The following is a 17,287-nucleotide window of genomic DNA, read 5'->3' on the forward strand; positions in this document are numbered from 1 at the left end:
CGGAGCCCGGGAGCAGAGGAGCCGCGCGGCGCCGGCCGGCCGGGGAGGGCTCTTACTGTGACACGGCGCCGCCGCCTCCGCCCGGCGCAGGGTGAGCGGCCGCCCGCCCCCTCCGCATAATCAGAGCAGGGGGAGGCGAGAAGGGGACAGGGAGGAAGAGCTAGACTGCAGCGCCGAGCGGGCTTCAGACTCACTCCACTGGCCCTGCCCCCTCCGGGAGACAGCCCCGCGCCCGCCGAGACACCCCCATGCGGCCGGCGTGGTGATCCGGACCCGCACGCCTCGATAGACCCCCCTGCAGCCACGCAGAGCACCCTCCGAGACAGCCTCTGCACTCCGGGGAGAAATACCTCCATTCGGTGGGAGACAGCACCCAGGCAGCGCCGAAGCCAGTGTCGCAGGTCAGACAGATCGACACCTAGTGGGTGACAGACGTGCACCCACCGGGAGACAATCCCGCGCCTCTGGTCGGGCCTGCAGCCTGGGGGAGGCAGCGCGGGGTGCTCCGAGAGCAGCCGCCGACTGAGCCCTGGAGGCAGGGTGGCCAGCCAGCCTCGCACCAGAGAGACCAGCAGCACCTCCTTGGAGAGACCCATGCATCCGTTGGGAGACAGACGGAGAGAGACGTCCCCGCACCCAGTGAGAGAGAGCCCGCACCCCCGAGACCCGGCCTGGACCTCTGGATTCCGCCCTGCGTACACCCACGGAGCATCCTTTCTGGATAAAATGGTGATTTTGCAAGACCTGGCTTGAAGGAGAGCCAGCTGCCAGCCCGCCGTTCCTACCTAGGTCCTGACATATTCTGGGTTGTGGTTTTTGGCACGTTTTTTTTTGCCTCCTGGGAGTGAAATATAACCGCGGTTCCGGGAAATTGGATACAAATATTCAGTGAAGGGGATTCAGAAAGAAAGGGGGAATTTTTAACCGGGAGAAGAAACACAAATCGTATACGGAGCACGGGCCGAAGCAGAGAGGAGCCTGACGCACGTGAAACATCCTGGGGAGTGAGCGTGCAAAGCACTGAGTGTGCGTGCAAAGCACTGAGTGTGCAAGGCAGGAGCACGATTGTGCAAGGCATAGGGGTGTGTGGAGTAAAGTGTCACTGTGTTAAGCAGAGTGGGCGCATACGCAGGGTGTGAGGAGATAGGGCAAGGACTGTATTATAAATATGCACGACGGCGAATGTGAGAGGCTAAGGCAGTGCAAGGCACAGTGTGAGGGTTCACTGCAGAGCTTGGCATACTATGAGTGCGGAGAGCGGCGTGCTGGTTTGTAAAGCATAGTGTGAGAAGTGGAGCAGAGAAAGTGAGTGGGCAAGTCCGCGTTTGAGTTGAAGGTAGTGAGTGTACAGTACACCTTGCGATTGTGTGCGGCAGGGAGTGTTCAAGCAAACTCGGTGTTTCTGGCAACGCTTGAGTGCAGGGTAAACAGAGAGCGTGGGCGCAAGGGAGTGTTTGTGGGAAGCAGGCATGAGCGTGCACGTGTCCTGCTTTTGCGCTGGCTAGAGGTAGATCAACATTGTGAGCTGACCCTTTTGTAGGGACTGGCCGGAGGTACAGGGTGAACATGGGGGGCCTTGTGTGCAGGTGAGTGTGCAGGTCTGTGCAGTTCAGGGGTACAGCGTGGAAGCACAAGGATTTGTGTACAGGTGAGAGTAGGCCTCTGAAAGTGGTTTGCGGGTGAGAGTGCGCGTGGCGTCGTGTGTAGGTGGCATTTTGCGTGTAAGTTGTAGTGTGTACATGGGAACAGGCGTTGACAGGGCTGTGTGAAGGTATAGCGCGGTAGGAAGCCAGTGAGTGCGACTTAGTGTGCGTATTGTTGTGCAAGGGAAAGCTTGCAGGAGTTGGTGTGAAGAGGGGTACCAGTGAGTGGCTAGGTGCGTGCAGGGGAGATACAGGCTGTGTAGGTGCAGGTTAGGGGGGGGTTAGTGTGTATCCTAGCTTGAGGCTGGGTGTGGGTGTATATTTGCTGGCGCGTAGCCAAGAGTTTGTGTTTGTGACAGGCGTGGTGTCCGTGTGTGTGGATAGTGGCCTGCCTGTGACTGACGAGGTGTCAGTGTGTGGCTGGCTGCACGTGTGCAGGTGGTAGGCAGTGCGCTTTGCGTGTGTGCAGGCTAGAGGGCGGATGTCAGTGTGTGGCTAGCGGTGAGCAGGCAGGTGTGCCTCCCCCACCCTCCAAGGAGTACACACATCTAGGCTGCTGCTGCAGGAGAGGGAGGAGAGGCCATGGGGTCGCCCGCCTTGCACCGTTCCGTGCTCTTGGCTCCTGAGCGCCCTACGGCCCCATCACAGGCGGAGGTCTAGGGTGGAAGGGAAGGCCCTGGAGGAAAGGCAGACCCCACCAGCAGAGGCAGCCCCGCCGCCTCACGAGGAGCAGCTTCAGCGGTGCAGTCCTTCCTGGAGCAATGATGGCAGACACTTCCGGCCTGTCCTGAGTGCCCAGAGCCAGGTAAGAAACCCTTCCTGGGCCGTGCGGGGGATGTGTGTGTGGGTGTAGGGGAGGGGGGGGGCAGGTGGGTGTTGAAGGGAGGATGGCTGGTTGTCCTCAGGTGAGTTCCTGCAGTTTTCCATGTCACATGTTGTTTTTACAGAGTTCTAATGCACCGGAAGCGTTAGCTTGGAGAGGGGGGTTCGGCTCTGTTATTGTACCAAGGAGCGGATCTTTGCCCCACGCTGGGATTGTTGTTCCCATTCATGTGTGACATAGAAGCTGCTGCAACTCCCCCCCCCCCCCCCCCCCCACACACACCCACCTCATTATAACCCGTGGACGGGGGTGCTATATCCTGCCTGGTATACTTAACCCTCCTCGCTGATATGGGGGTGGTCACTTGTTTTTAGCCATTCTCCAATGACAAAAGAGGGGCACTGGTCAGCCGCCGCGCCGTGCCAGGTACAGGAATGTGTGCCCAGCGACTGCCCAGATTTCAGACCAGCCTGGAATTTGTACCCACCGCTCATCTCCCCCCAGTGACGTGTCCACCTGCCGGACCTCATATCTGTAGGAATGTGTATCCACTGGTGGCACCTCCTACGTCGAGGAATGTAAGACTAAGCTGGTATGGATGCGTGCCCACTTCTCAGCCTTGCCATGTACACGACTGAGTGAGTGGCCACCACACAGCTGTGCCGCAGTCTTGAATATGTGCTCTTCTCTCATTGCAGCCATTTGGCGAAATGGAGGGTGGGGGGGGGGGGGGTAGTTCTCTGCTCTGCTTGTGACGTGTGGCCGTCTTTTAAAACAGTCACGTGTAGGCAGGACTGTGTGCTAGACATCTATGCACATCCCTCAGTCCTGCCATGTTGTTGTACTTGAATGTGTGCCTACATCTCTTCTCTGCCAGGGATGGGTGCCCACCCACCCTCTCATCTCTGCCAGGTATGCGTTTCCAGCAACCATGCCTGGCATGTATGTTTGCCAACTTCTCATTTCTGCCTCGCAATGAAATAGTAAAGGGTCCCCTACTCTTATCGCTGCCAGCTCGACCATCCCTACCAAGGTCCTAACGTGGCTACATTTTCTGGCTCTGGAGGCACGGCGAGGGCCCCGGGTTGGGAAATTACTCCGATACACCCATTTATTCTTTAACATTCTGTAAAAAGTGAATAGAGCTGGCCCGTTCACGGCAACGGATTCCACGAGCTCCCAGAAATCCGTGCCCTGCCAGGATCGGCACGTGGCAGCTGTACTAGAGCCACATGGCACAGAACATGGTGCCTTGGCCGTAGCGCCAGCCACTCCACATCCGGGTGCCAGCAGCCAGCTTCCGCGAATCTCGGACCGGCTTCTCTGGAAGCCCAGTGCATCCAAGGATGGGTAGTTTTCGGGCCTTATTTCCTGGTGCCACATTAGTGACGCTCTGGTCCTGGTAAGCCAGTTGAAGGTTAACATCCCACACCCTGTCAAAGTTTTCAGTGACGCTCGCTGTGAAAGTTAATAGTCACACATCTTGTGTCAGGTTATAGTGAGACTATGTTGTTACCTGTCATATATCTTGATGTGAAGTTTGTTCCCGCACATCCTTTGACAGTTTGTAGTCACACACATAGTGAAAGTGCATGGCCACACCATCTGTGACCGTTTGTAGGTTTGTAGTCACACATCTTATGAAAAATTGTAGTCGCACACCCCGAGGAAGTTTATAGTTACTTTGTAGTCACAGGTCTTGTGCACGCTTTGCCTCACACATCCTGCTAAGTTAGTTCCCGCGCACCTAGTGAAAGTTTGTAGACACCCCACATGTGAAGATTTGTAGTCAGATATCCTAAGAAAAAATGTAGTCACATATCTTGCGACAGTTTATAGTCACAGACCCCGTTGTTTGTAGTCGCATATCCTGTACATGTTTTACCTCACACACCCTGCTGAGTATGTTCCTGCGCACCGAGTGAAAGTTTGAGGCACACCGTTTAAGGTTAAATAGCTGCGCATCCTGTGAAGGTTTGTGGTAACATACCCTTTGAAAGGTTTCTTCTATCACATTCACATGCTGTGAAAGCATTTACTAATATACCCTGTAAAGTGTGTTGCTACTCACCCAGTGACAATTTGAAGTCGCACCCCCTGTAAAAAAATCCTAACACATTATTTGAAAGCATTTAGTAACACAACTTATAAAGGTGGTTCCCATTCAACCAGTGAGAACTTGAAATTTTGCTTTTACATTATCACATAAACCTTGTGAATGTTTAGACTCACAACCCTTGTGACAATTAAGCCATACAAACTGTAAAGTTTGTTAAAGCACACCATGCGAACGTTTGTTGTCTCACCTTTTTAGGTTGAACCTGCATATCCCTTGAATATGTGGTCGCTCCCCTAGGGACTGTCAGTAGACCCACACACCCTGTGAAGATCTGTTGTCTCACAAACTCTGTTTCCACACACCCTGTGAGTCTGAAGTCTCACAAACCCTAATGTTTGTTCTCGCACACCATGTGAAAGTCTGTAGTCACACAAACCCTAATATTTGTTCTCGCACTCCATGTGAAAGTCTGAAGTCTCACAAACCCTTATGTTTGTTTCCACACTCCATGTGAAAGTAAGTAGTCACACAAACCCTAATGTTTGTTCTCGCTAACGATGTAAAAGTATGCAGTCATGTGCCCCAGGTTTGTTTTCTCTTACAATGCGAGAGTTTGTAGCCACGCACCGAGTGAGAGTCAATCTTCCATTCCTCGTGAAATGCTGCAGCAACACACCCTGTGAGTTTATGATTCCAGAGCATTGGAAGTGGTCTCCCACAGACCCTGTGAATATTTTTACTCACATATCCTGCAAAAGTTTGCAGCCACACCCTCTGAAAGTTTGTGGCCGCATATCCAGCGACACACAGTATGAACGTAAATAGTCACGTACCCCGTACAGTTTCTTCTCACACACCTCGTGCCAGTTTGTCGTCGCACTTCCTGAGAATTTCTTGTGGAAGCCTGTCACCACACACGCCATGCACGATTTTTCTTATTTTCAATTCAATTTTCAAAAAGCTTTATTCGACAGCATGTCATAAAAGCAAATTATACATCCTATCACAACCATTATACATTAACATTATAAATACTAAATACAATAAAAAATACAATGTTAAAAAGTTATTAAATCTTTGTAGCTGTCATCTACGAATTAAAAAGCACATTTTTTAGGAGAGTGTTTTAAAACAACTAAAATATACATAAAACAAGATCAATCATGTTTTTAAGTGTCTTAGAGTTCATTTGCTAACTTCTATAGAGTTTAAAGTGCGAGTGCGTATTCTTATTTTCATCGTTTACACGAAATAACGTCTTTTTTCTAGAGAACTACACAAAGAGGAAAATGAAACACATTCCAAGTGTAACAATTTGAAGCATCCGAAAGCAGACAGCCTTGACATTATCTGGCATCCCCTGCTTTTCTCTTTCTAAAGAAAGTATACAAACAATTCCACACCAAAAACCAGTGTGTTCGGTTTATTCCTCGCAAACACCTCCTCAAAAGTAGATTGCACAACATCCTCGGGGGGGGGGGGGGGATCCCGGACACCTGGTGTGAGGGTTCTCAGCCTGCCACCGGGGGCTTGTGTGACATGCTGTCACATACAGGAAATGACCAAAGCGCGCCCCCGCTCTGAGAGCTGGTGAGTACGAGTATACCTTCAATGCCATGAAGAATGCTGTCCATCACCGGGCCCGCTTTGAGAGCTGTTAAAGATCTGGAACTCAGGATAACTTATTACCTCGGTGCAGAGTCCTACATACATACAATAGTCTCCATTCATTCTACGTGGCGATGCTGCTTGGTGCCTGTCGTCTGACGTCTCGATTCCTCACTCTGCTTGTCATGAGAGATTCTTAGGCGTGTGACGTTCGCACCCCTCACTTCCGCTGGTTATGGGATATTCGCATTCTTAGAAACTGCTGACCCCGTAATATTCCTATCTCTCATACAGCTGACCATGTGATGTTCTCACCCATCACATCTGCTGGTTATTAGATTATTATTATTATTATTATTTATGAGATTTGTAAAGTGCGCGGCTACCCCCAGCGGGGGTGTCCCGGCGCTGTGGACGGCAACGGCAATAACCAAGATGTTAGTAGCTGGAGAACAGCCATGTCTTGAGTTTACATCTGAACTGAGATTCTAACTCAATCAGTCGAATACTCAGCGGGAGGGAGTTCCAAAGTTTTGATGAAACCACCGCGAAGGCTCTGCCTCCTTTTCTAGAGCGGAGGAAGCGGTGGGGTCGCAGGAGGCGGCGGTGGTTGGACCTGAGTGTTCGCGATGAGTGTACTAGCTTCAGCCTACTTCTTAGATATCCAGGGCACTTCCCGTTCAAGGCCCTGAAGGTAAGGACAGAGCCTTAAACTGAATGCGGGTGGATATCGGAAGCCAGTGCAGGTTCTTTAAGTGAGAGGAGATAGATTTTTTTACAGGGGGTGCGACTTCAAATTGTCACTGGGTGAGTGGCAACACACTTTAAAGGGTTTATTAGTAAATGCTTTCACAGCATGTGATAGAAGAAACCTTTCAAAGGGTATGTTACCACAAACATTCACGGGATGCGCAGCTATTTTCTCTGGGTATGATCTGTACAAACCTTAAACGGTGTGCCTCAAACTTTCACTCGGTGCGCAGGAACATACTCCGCAGGGTGTGGGAGGTAAAACCTGTATAGGATATGCGACTACAAACAACGGGGTCTGCGACTATAAACTGTGGCAAGATATGTGACTACATTTTTTCTTAGGATGTCTGACTACAAATCTTCACATGTGGGGTGTCTACAAACATTCACTAGGTGCGCTGGAACTAACTTAGCAGGATGTGTGAGGCAAAGCTTGCACAAGACCGCGGACAGATCGAGGAGCACCAGCATGGCTACCTCGCCTCTGTCCACGCTCTCCCTGATCGTCTCTGTGACTTCCAGAAGGGCTGTCTGTACTATAACCGGATCTAAAGCCGGACTGTGAGTCGTGGAGGAGATTTTTTGTCTCCAGGAATGATGCCAGTTGTTCTTGTACGACTTTTTCCAGTATTTTAGCAGGTTTGGGAAGGAGCGAGATGGGACGATAGTTGCTAAATACTGATGGGTCAGCCTCAGGTTTTTTCAGGATGGGGATTACTGTGGCCTGTTTCCACACAGAGGGGAAGTGACCGGAGAGAAGGGAGGAGTTCCATATGGAAAGAAGAGGTTAAATAATGGCAGGGTCCCGGGAAGTGAACATCTTGGCAGGGACCGGATCAAGTGGAGAACCTGATTTGCATATCTGCATTTTCAAAAGAGCCGTGTCTAGGAAGATTGGCTTGAAGGTGCAGAGCATCGATTCACTAGAGGGCGGGCCCAGTGGGGTAGTCTCCTCCCCAGACCCCTCAGAGGGATTGAAAGAGAAGAAAATATCCGAGATTTTATTATGAAAAAAATCCGAAATGCCATCACAGAGCTCTTGACTGGGTTCAGTAGGACACACCAGAGCCACTGGAATAGTGAAGTCCTTCACAATTTGGAATAGTGTTTTGGCCGTATTGTCCGCGGTCTTGATTTTGGTGGCGAAATATTCTTTCATGGCCATTTGCCGGAGTTTGTAATTTTTTTTTAGAGCAGTTCTGTAGTTGACTTTCGTGGAGGGATCATAGTTGAGACGCCAAAGCCGCTCAAGTCTCTTACATTTACTTCTCTCTCCGCGCATGGTCGGGGAGAACCAGGGGGCGGAGGGTTTAGCGCGTGCCGAAGTGTGAGATTGAAGGGGGGCAATGGTGTCTACGGCTTCAGAGAGGTACTTATTACATTTCTCAACATCGGCATGAAGGTTGTCCGAAGTTTGCCAATTAAGGTTGGCCATTGCGGGTTCGAGCGAGTCACAGGTAACTTTGTACCACTTTCTCCCCAGAATTTCCGTTTTACTTAAAGCAGTAGGGGGGGGGGAGGAGGTCAAATTGAACGGAATTAAAAAAAGGTCTTACCAGATTATAGGTAGAGATGGCAAGGTAGTAAGAGCCGGTAGATTCGAGAATAGGAGGTCCAAGGTATGACCCGCCTTGTGCGTAGGGCCCTGAACTCTCTGTTCTAGGTTGATGCCTGCTAACGTTTCCATCAGGGACCTAGCTTTCGCACAGGAGAGGTCATCTACATGTAAATTAAAATCACCCAAAATGGTGAAGTGGGGGTGTTTCAAGGATAGAGCTGCCAGGGTAGCTAGTAGCTCCGTGAGGTAAGAGGGCTGGGTGCCTGGTGGGTTGTAAATCAGTACACCTGCAAGAATCAAGTGCGAGGAGTCTGAGATACTGAAGTACATTGTTTCGATAGGGCCAGTATTCGCTAGTTTCCTGGAGGTTATTTTAGATATTCTTATCTGTCACACCGCTGGCCCCGTAATATTGTAATCATTCATAGTTGGCCGTGTGATATTCACATCACTGACAGTGTTGGCCGTGTGATAATATCAATCCTCATTCTTATCTCTCACCCTACTGGCCCACTAATATTTTAATCTTATAGGCAATGCGTTATTCACACTAACTGACCGTGTTGGCCGTGTGATAATCTCAACCCTCACACTGCTGGCTGTATTAGTCCTCTTATTCCTAGTCATGTGATATGTGTAATCGCTCACGCTGCTGGTCGTCTACTATTCTCATCTCTCACACTGCTGGCCCAGTGATATTGCTATCCATTACACTGCTGGTCATGTGATATGTCTTTTCTGACTACTGTTCCTGCTTTACTCACATCCCTCACACATTGCCACCCTCTCACAGATGAGCGTGCGATATTCCCCTCCCTCACAATGCAGGTCGTGTGAAAACCTCTTAGTGCACACTGTTGCTAATGTGATATTCTCATCTCTCATATGGCGGGTCCCGCTACATTTGTATCCCTCACACTGCTTGTCCTGGATATTTTCACCACTCTCGCAGCTGGATGGCTGATCTTCTCAACCCTCACACTGCTGGTCATGTGACAGACAGGGGTGTCTCTTAGTCAATGAGATTCGGGGGGAGGGTTAAGAGGTGGGCTGTAGGGCAGGAGGTTGAGATGACCAAGGTTTGGGATGGACTGTTTCCACGAGGGACATCTCAGTACTGATTTGCATTGGGGGGGGCGCCTCTGTCTAGAGGGGCACAGTGGGTGAAAAACGACTGATTGGAATGCTACCCGGAGCGATTGCCACTTGTTATATTATTTGAAATAATTTATCCCATCTCCTTTTAATGTGTTTGATTGCCAGTAGTATGCCTGTAAATGTGAGACTGGCACACCTTTCCAAGCCTACTACTGCCAATGTATGAAATTTACACAAATTAGTAAGTTTGCACCCATTCAAGGAGTGCTTCTATGGGTGCAGAGTTCCTGCTTTTTTGTTAAACCGTTCACTATATATATATTTAAAATCCCGATCCAAAAAATGAACTAGTTAACATCTCTTAGTGAAAGTTGAACAGGAAATCCCCACACAGACGTGCAAACCCAATCAGGAGTCCCAAAATGCCATTACCAAACCAAATCTGCATTTAAGGGATGCCCCACTCCAAAATCTCCTGCTGAAGTTACGCCCCTGCTCATCCCACTTGGGCCCAGTAGTTCTCCCTGGCACCTATTACTACCATCCTGTACAACACAACACTATGGAGTCCCTTTCCTGGGATCACTTATTTTAAATGTATTTTCACTGCACACACCCTTCTTCATCTCTGCTACAAAAATCCTTGATGGAAGAGTTGACAAATTGGTGCATGTGGAGAGGGCTCCATGTTTCTAGTCCTCATCTTTTACAAATCATTGTATCAAGTGACTGACAGTCCTATGTACGAATACTTGGCTCTAAGAATCCATCCACGAGCCGAGCATGAAAACATTTTGCATGTATATCAGACAACAAGCATTGCATAAAAATATGCTAAAATCTCTTCACATTTTTAAAACCTGTATTTCTTTATTATGCAGACACATTTCACCTTTGTATATTATATTAGTATATTAGCTGATATTACTGCACAGTCAGACATTTATTAAAAGCGATAGGGCCTGATTCACAAAGGTAAACTTAGACTTCGGGTACGTTTATGATTGTTTGCTATTCACAAAGGGAATTACAAGTAGTATCTTTACAAGTGTGGAGTCTCCGCTCATAAATGAGAGGCTTGTCCATAATGTAAACCCTATATTTGGCCTAGATTTTTATTACATTATAGTCTATCAAATCAAACCTAAGAGGAGGTTGTACAGCGCACACCCCGAAGTCATGTATTTGGGTATTCAACAGATGTCTCTCTCTCTCTCTTTCTTTCTTTCTTTCTTTCTTTTTCAAAGTTCTCCGTCTTGTCTTTCAGTCTTGGCTCACAATGAGGCAAACCAACACGGATAGCCGACCTCACTCCGGACCCCATACCCAAACTCCAAGCCAAGACTGCCAAACACCCCGTCCGAGGCTACGTTCCTGGTCACAGACACATCTCTCACACTGCTGGGCCTGTGATATTATTGCTCACAGAACCCACCTACCGCTTTGCTTGCGTTTGCACCTCAACAGCACTCCACTGGCTCTTGACTATTTTCCCTCTGTACGATTATTGATTGCATACATACGTCTTTCACTCTCGTCTGTGATGGCCTTGTACCTCGCAATGCTGATAGTGTAATATTCTTATTTCTCCCTGCTGATAATGTGAAATTCTCACCCCTTACACTGCTGGTCCAACGATAATTTCACCCCTGCACTCCTTTGTATGTGTTCTCACACAGCAGGCCAGTTTAAAATTCTTAGCCCTCTCAATGCTGGTCATGTGATATGCTCATCTTTCACTGTGCTATCCATGTGGTATTCACACCCATCTCACAGCTGGCCGAGTGATAATCTCATCCATCACAACTGGCCATGTAATATTCTTACTAATTTTCAAGTGACATTCTCCTCTCTCACACTGCTGGTACTTTGCAATTCTCATTCCTTTAACTACCTGTGGCTTGATAGTCTATACCCTCACAATGCTGGCCTGTTATCATCCTGTCCCTCACAGTGCTGATCATTTGATATCCTTATCCCTCATACTGCTCTTCGTGTGATCTTCTCTTTCCTCATTGTGCTGGAACCTGTGATAATCGTATCTGACAATTACTGACAGTGTGGTATTTTTATCCCTCACACTCACCAGGCTCATCCTGTGATAGTCATAGACCCAAACACTGCTGATCCTGAGATAGATTCTGACTCTAACTCTGCCTGGCTTGTTGTTGTCGCCGCAGGACCGCAGAACACTGACCCTATGGTATTTTAATTTTTCACAATGATGCTCCCTGTGAGATTCGTATTACTCACGCTTCTGGTCATGAAATATGCTCATCTTTCACACTGCTTCTGTATGTGACATTCTCATCCCTTACAAACCTTGCGTTGTAACAGCCTATTACAATATTTTCACCTCCCTCGCAGCTTTATGTGACAGATTCATCTCGCATTATGCCAGGCGTGCATTTTATTTATTTATTTATTTATTTAAAAAAAATCTTTTTATTGAAAGAAAACAATTCCATCATGAAAACACATCAGGTAGCAGTGAGAGGACGGTATATCTCATACATCAAAGTAATCATAGGAAATCAGATGTGAACGGTCCTCTCTCAACCCGCGAGCCCACCCCCCCACATTCCCCCATCCCTAGGATCCAAGTTCCCACCCGGCCTCCCATCACCCCAACCCTCCCCTGCAAATAAACAAGACGTAGAATAAACCTGGGCTGGACGTCGTTGAGGAGGGAACATGTCCTACGCATACAGTGAGGGACCATCAGTGTGGGAAACCCCTACTGAGTACCTTCCGGGGTATCCAACCACTCCCTCTGTACTTTCTCCATGCCTGCCATACCTTTTCCCATTTTTGGGGGCACCCCCGGCTATTGTAAATGACTTTCTCCGCTCTCTGGCACCAGTCCATATCGTGCTCCCACCCCTCTATCGTTGGCACCAAGTCACTCCCCCAGAGACGGGCAATATTCCTTTTCGCCACCATGCTTGCTAGTGCCAGCCACATCTTGTCCCCCTTGGGCCAGGTGACCTCCCCTGTGACTCCCAGAACGTGCCACCTAGCCTCCAGCGGCACCTCCGCCCCCACTCCAGGCGTGCATTATCCTTCAAACTGGGGGGCCTGTGATATTGGTACCCTTTTCATTTCTGATGGTGTGATATTCCAGTCCCTCTCACTCTTCATGTTTCTGCACCAAGACTATTGACGGTATGATAATATACTCATATCTCACATTGCTGACCAAGTGAAGTGTTCGGCATTCCCACTTCTGGCCAGATGACATGCTTATCCCTCACACTGCCGAGCATGTGATAATCTAGGTCCTCATACTTCAGCTCATGCTATATGTCCATATGACATGCGTATCCCTCACACTGCCGAGCATGTGATATTCGAGATCTTCATACTTCAGCTCATACTATATGTTGCTATGACATACTAATCCCTCACACTGCCGAACATGTGATATTCGAGGTCCTCATACTTCAGCTCATGCTATATGTCCCTATGACATGCTTATCCCTCACACTGCCGAGCATGTGATATTCGAATTCTTCATACTTCAGCTCATGCTATAGGTCCCTATGACATGCTTATCCCTCACACTGCCGAACATGTGATATTAAAGGTCTTCATACTTCAGCTCTTGCCATATGTCCCTATGACATGCTTATCCCTCACACAGCCGAGCATGTGATATTCGAGGTCCTCATACTTCAGCTCATGCCATATGTCGCTATGACATACTAATCCCTCACACTGCCGAGCATGTGATATTCAAGGTCTTCATACTTCAGCTCATGCCATAGTCCCTAGGACATGCTTATCCCTCACACAGCCGAGCATGTGATATTCTAGGTCCTCATACTTCAGGTCATGCCATATGTCCATATGACATGCTTATCCCTCACACTGCCGAGCATGTGATATTCGAGGTCCTCATACCTCAGCTCATGCCATATGTCCCTATGACATGCTTATCCCTCACACTGCCGAGCATGTGATATTCGAGGTCTTCATACTTCAGCTCATGCCATATGTCAATGACATGCTTATCCCTCACACTGCCGAGCATGTGATATTCGAGGTCTTCATACTTCAGCTCATGCCATATGTCAATGACATGCTTATCCCTCACACTTCCGAGCATGTGATATTCTAGGTCCTCATACTTCAGCTCATGCTATATGTCCATGTATCACCGTGCTAAGACTGTGAGAGTCTCAGGCCCTCAGTGTGCAGTGTGATTATCTAAGGCACCCACACTGCCAGTTCACAGACCCTCACACTTCCTGTTCTGTAATATTCTCAGGCTGTCACTCGAAGTCCTTTCATTTTCCCAGCTGGCACGTCAGAGACAGCTGCACATTAGAGATTTTTGAGGAATTATTTCTCCGCCATTCTATTGTTGCACAGTGGGGGGTTGTCGCCTCAAGTTCTTGTTGTTCCTCCAGTACTACTGAACAGTGTTCAAAAGCAACGCCTGCCCACTGCTGGAAAAGGAATGTGCTAAAAATAGCTGTTCTCCCCCCAAGAAATAATTGTCTGAAACTAGCTTGCATCCAAACCTCGGGAAAGTGGGGCTTCATACTTTTTGTGACCGCATTTTGCCCCCACTCCAGGCGAGGTGGCCATGTGGGACAGCAGGCCAGGTTTTCAGCCAAGGGCAGACCGCTTTGGTGATAGGCGGAAGGGCCTAAAATCCAGGCCATGTCACTTCCGCTCACCTCATGAATGGTGCTTCTAGAACAAGCCCAGAAGCTACAAATGTAGCTGGGTTCTGGTCAGGTTCTGCGTGGGCCAGGTACTCCTGGCGGTGCCAGGCACTCACGTGCCCCCAGGGGGCTCCATGGTCTTGTCTTCCTCACAAGTAGGCGTCCAGGTACCCGTACATTTATTTATTTAATGCAATTTTATATAGCACAAACTTTACTCAAAGGTGTTAGAGCGCTTTACAATCAAACCAAGAAAGTTACAAAAGGTACACATGATGGAATTTATACACTTACAAGTTACATGTACAACCAGTATTATCATAATTGAAGGTGGCAACATTGGGATAATACTGGTATAGAATACATATTCACACAGTTGAGCTCGTGTGAATGCTAGGCGGCTGTGAGGGTCATGAAATGGGTTGAATTATTCCTGGAAGTGTCTTTGGAAGACTAGAGTTTTAAGATCCGTTTTGAAAGTCCGGATAGAGTCGGTGGTCCGGAGGATTGGATGAAGTGAGTTCCAAATTCTAGCTGCACTGCCTGAGAAGTGTTGAGCCATAAATCTTTTCCTTTTAAAAGTAGGAAGTTCGAGCAGTAAGTTTTCAGCATTGCATGAAAGTCTAGAGCCGCCTGGAATTTTGCGTTTATTTGCCAGATAGCGAGGGGTGGAAGTGTGCACGGCTTTGTGGATGATACAGGCAGTCTTGTAAATAGATCTAGCTTCGATGGGAACCCCATCAGAGCGGGGTTAGGATGTGAGCGAAGACCCACAGGCTAGAAACAGTACTTTTCACACCCTACGCAGCTGCGCTCCCCCGCACAGGCTTGACGGCATCAGATCTGTGCAGCAGCCTATACTTGCCATCATATCGCAGGCTCGTAGCCTTAGCCCACCCTCACCCCAGCTTCTAAGTAATTCTTCCTGTGTGCCTGCATCTGTACGAACTGTTTACGTCTGTGCTCACGTGCCTTTGTGTGTTTACCTGTGTGGCCTCATGTTTCTGCCTTTTCCATTCCACCGGGAGAAGGGCTGGAAAAAAAACACAAAGTAGAGCTAAATATGGGGTCTCCAGGTGACTCTGTCAGCCTCCTGTGCCTGAGGTGTTTTGTCAGCCTCCTGTGCCCCCCAGGCGTACTGCTAGCCTGCTTCTCCCTCGGGAGTCTTTCGAAGCCTTCTGTGGCCCGATGTGCTCGGTCAGCCTCCTCTGCCCCTGGTGCTGCGCCCGCCTCCTCCAATACCACCTGGCATTACTTGTACCCACGGGGGACCAATCTGCTAAACCTAACGCGCACTTTCCGCCTGTGGGATGCCATTTGGGGCGGCGCCTTATTAATGTCTCTATTTTCCACTAGCACCTGCTGTGCCCTGTGCTCTCTGCATGGCCTGTGCAAGGCGTATCTCACTTGCAAACACCAGGCATTTTTAAATTAAACATTTCTCTTAAGGCGCAGACTTCACAATTTTTCAATTTTTGCAAAAAAACGGGCTTACTGCTTTGTGTTTGTTGACCCGGCACTACTCCTTACCATATGCCATGATTTTACCTTTATCAGGGAGGTTTATTTCTCAAGGCTTCGTTAGGTTTATTTTGAATGACATACATTTAGAATACATTTGGGATTTTTTTTTAAGGTTCGCAATCGTAGCCCCATTACTTTGTTTTAGTATTATGCGACTGCAAGACATTCAATAAGAATTCATAATAAACATATAGGTCTATTATTGGATTTTAGTGCTGCTGATCTTTTAGTCTGGCATTTTAAAATCATTTTTAAGATCTACGTCTTAGTAAACTCCAAGGAAACAGATTTAGGCCTTCCTTTTTGTTTGTTTTCTCTGTTAACGGCATTTCTTTGGTACCCACATTCTTCCAGAAGATCTGATTTTCCATGGCCTACCTAGCAACAGAAGAGCCAGTGTTTCACATTTTCATTAGGTCTTTCCTACTGATACATTAATAGACCCACAAATCGGTCCATGGACCACAAGCGAAAGAACAGGATAGAAACTAGTCGCAGAGGTCAGTTGAGAGTGCTTATAGGGATGAAGCATACACAAAGGGAGGAACGAGGGCTTTTTAGTTGTAGGTTCAGCATACAGGCCCATATACCTAGAAATGAATCAAAAGGTATACAGTTCATATGGAGGTGATAGAGAGGATCAAAGGGGAACCGGGTTCCAGGTAAGAGAAGGAAGCAGGGGGAGGGGGAGCTCCAATAAGTTGTAAGGGTCCTCACACACCCCGAGAGGTGTCATGCTTCATCATAGGGCAGCTCCTCGTTGGGCCGGCGCTGCAATACCCAACGGGCCCCGCAAGGGGGCTCTTTGCCAGAGGTCTTCTATGTTGTTAGCCAGGAGGCCCTAGACAATGAGGTGGTGGGGCAAGTGTGTAGTGAGTAGAGTGGGTGTTGTAAGTGAGTTAAAAATAGCTATGAATGTCCTAAGAACCTTTATTCGCTGGGCACTAATCCAGTGGTTAAAAGCTGACTAGGAGAGTCATGGCTGGCAAAGGAAATTAAACCTGCTGCAGCCCAGTGTGTGAGGTGAGGAGTAAAGATGGGTCAATAGATCGACATATTTCACGCCTTGATTCTCCTAATGGATGAGCTGCATTACATCAGGACGGGGGGTTTAAACAAGAATCCTTATCTACTCTATAGTGACAGAGACGGTCAAAAGAGTGTCCTAAGGAGTACCGTCCATATGTCATGGATTCAACAGTCATCCAGAAAAGGGAGAAGGGGTGCAAGTAATATCTTCCTTCTGGCAAAACCTGGAGGAAAGAAAGGGCATAAACAGCAAGGGTGAGACATCACGGTATCATAACATAAAGGAACCTGTGACGTAACATACAAATGTGTCAAGAGAGTTAAAACACCATCAATAGTGTCACAGTGTGTAAGGTGACCGGCCCACCTTATGGAACAGTTTGTAAAAGGAATAAAAACATGCAAGGTACATACCGGTTACTCGTATACATCCTTAGGTATTTACTGTTTGAGATTAATTATCAGGAGATCAATGGGTACAGCCTGTGGGGGGACAGTAGAGCCCTACCGCCACTACAG

The 17,287-nt window shown here is 48.2% G+C and overlaps 1 protein-coding gene across 2 annotated transcripts in view; it reads left to right on the top strand.

The window, feature by feature from the left end:
* The first annotated feature begins 222 nt into the window (after window positions 1-222).
* BCL9L (BCL9 like) overlaps window positions 223-17,287 on the top strand; it is a 215,471-nt gene continuing 198,406 nt past the window's right edge. For both annotated transcript variants that reach the window (XM_078682216.1, XM_078682217.1), the window contains exon 1: window positions 223-2,448. The gene's annotated coding sequence lies outside the window, so the exon portion shown is untranslated. The remainder of the gene's footprint in view (window positions 2,449-17,287) is intronic.

This window comes from Lissotriton helveticus, chromosome 3_1 (genome assembly GCF_964261635.1).
Source record: "Lissotriton helveticus chromosome 3_1, aLisHel1.1, whole genome shotgun sequence".
In the NCBI taxonomy this organism is placed as follows: domain Eukaryota; kingdom Metazoa; phylum Chordata; class Amphibia; order Caudata; family Salamandridae; genus Lissotriton; species Lissotriton helveticus.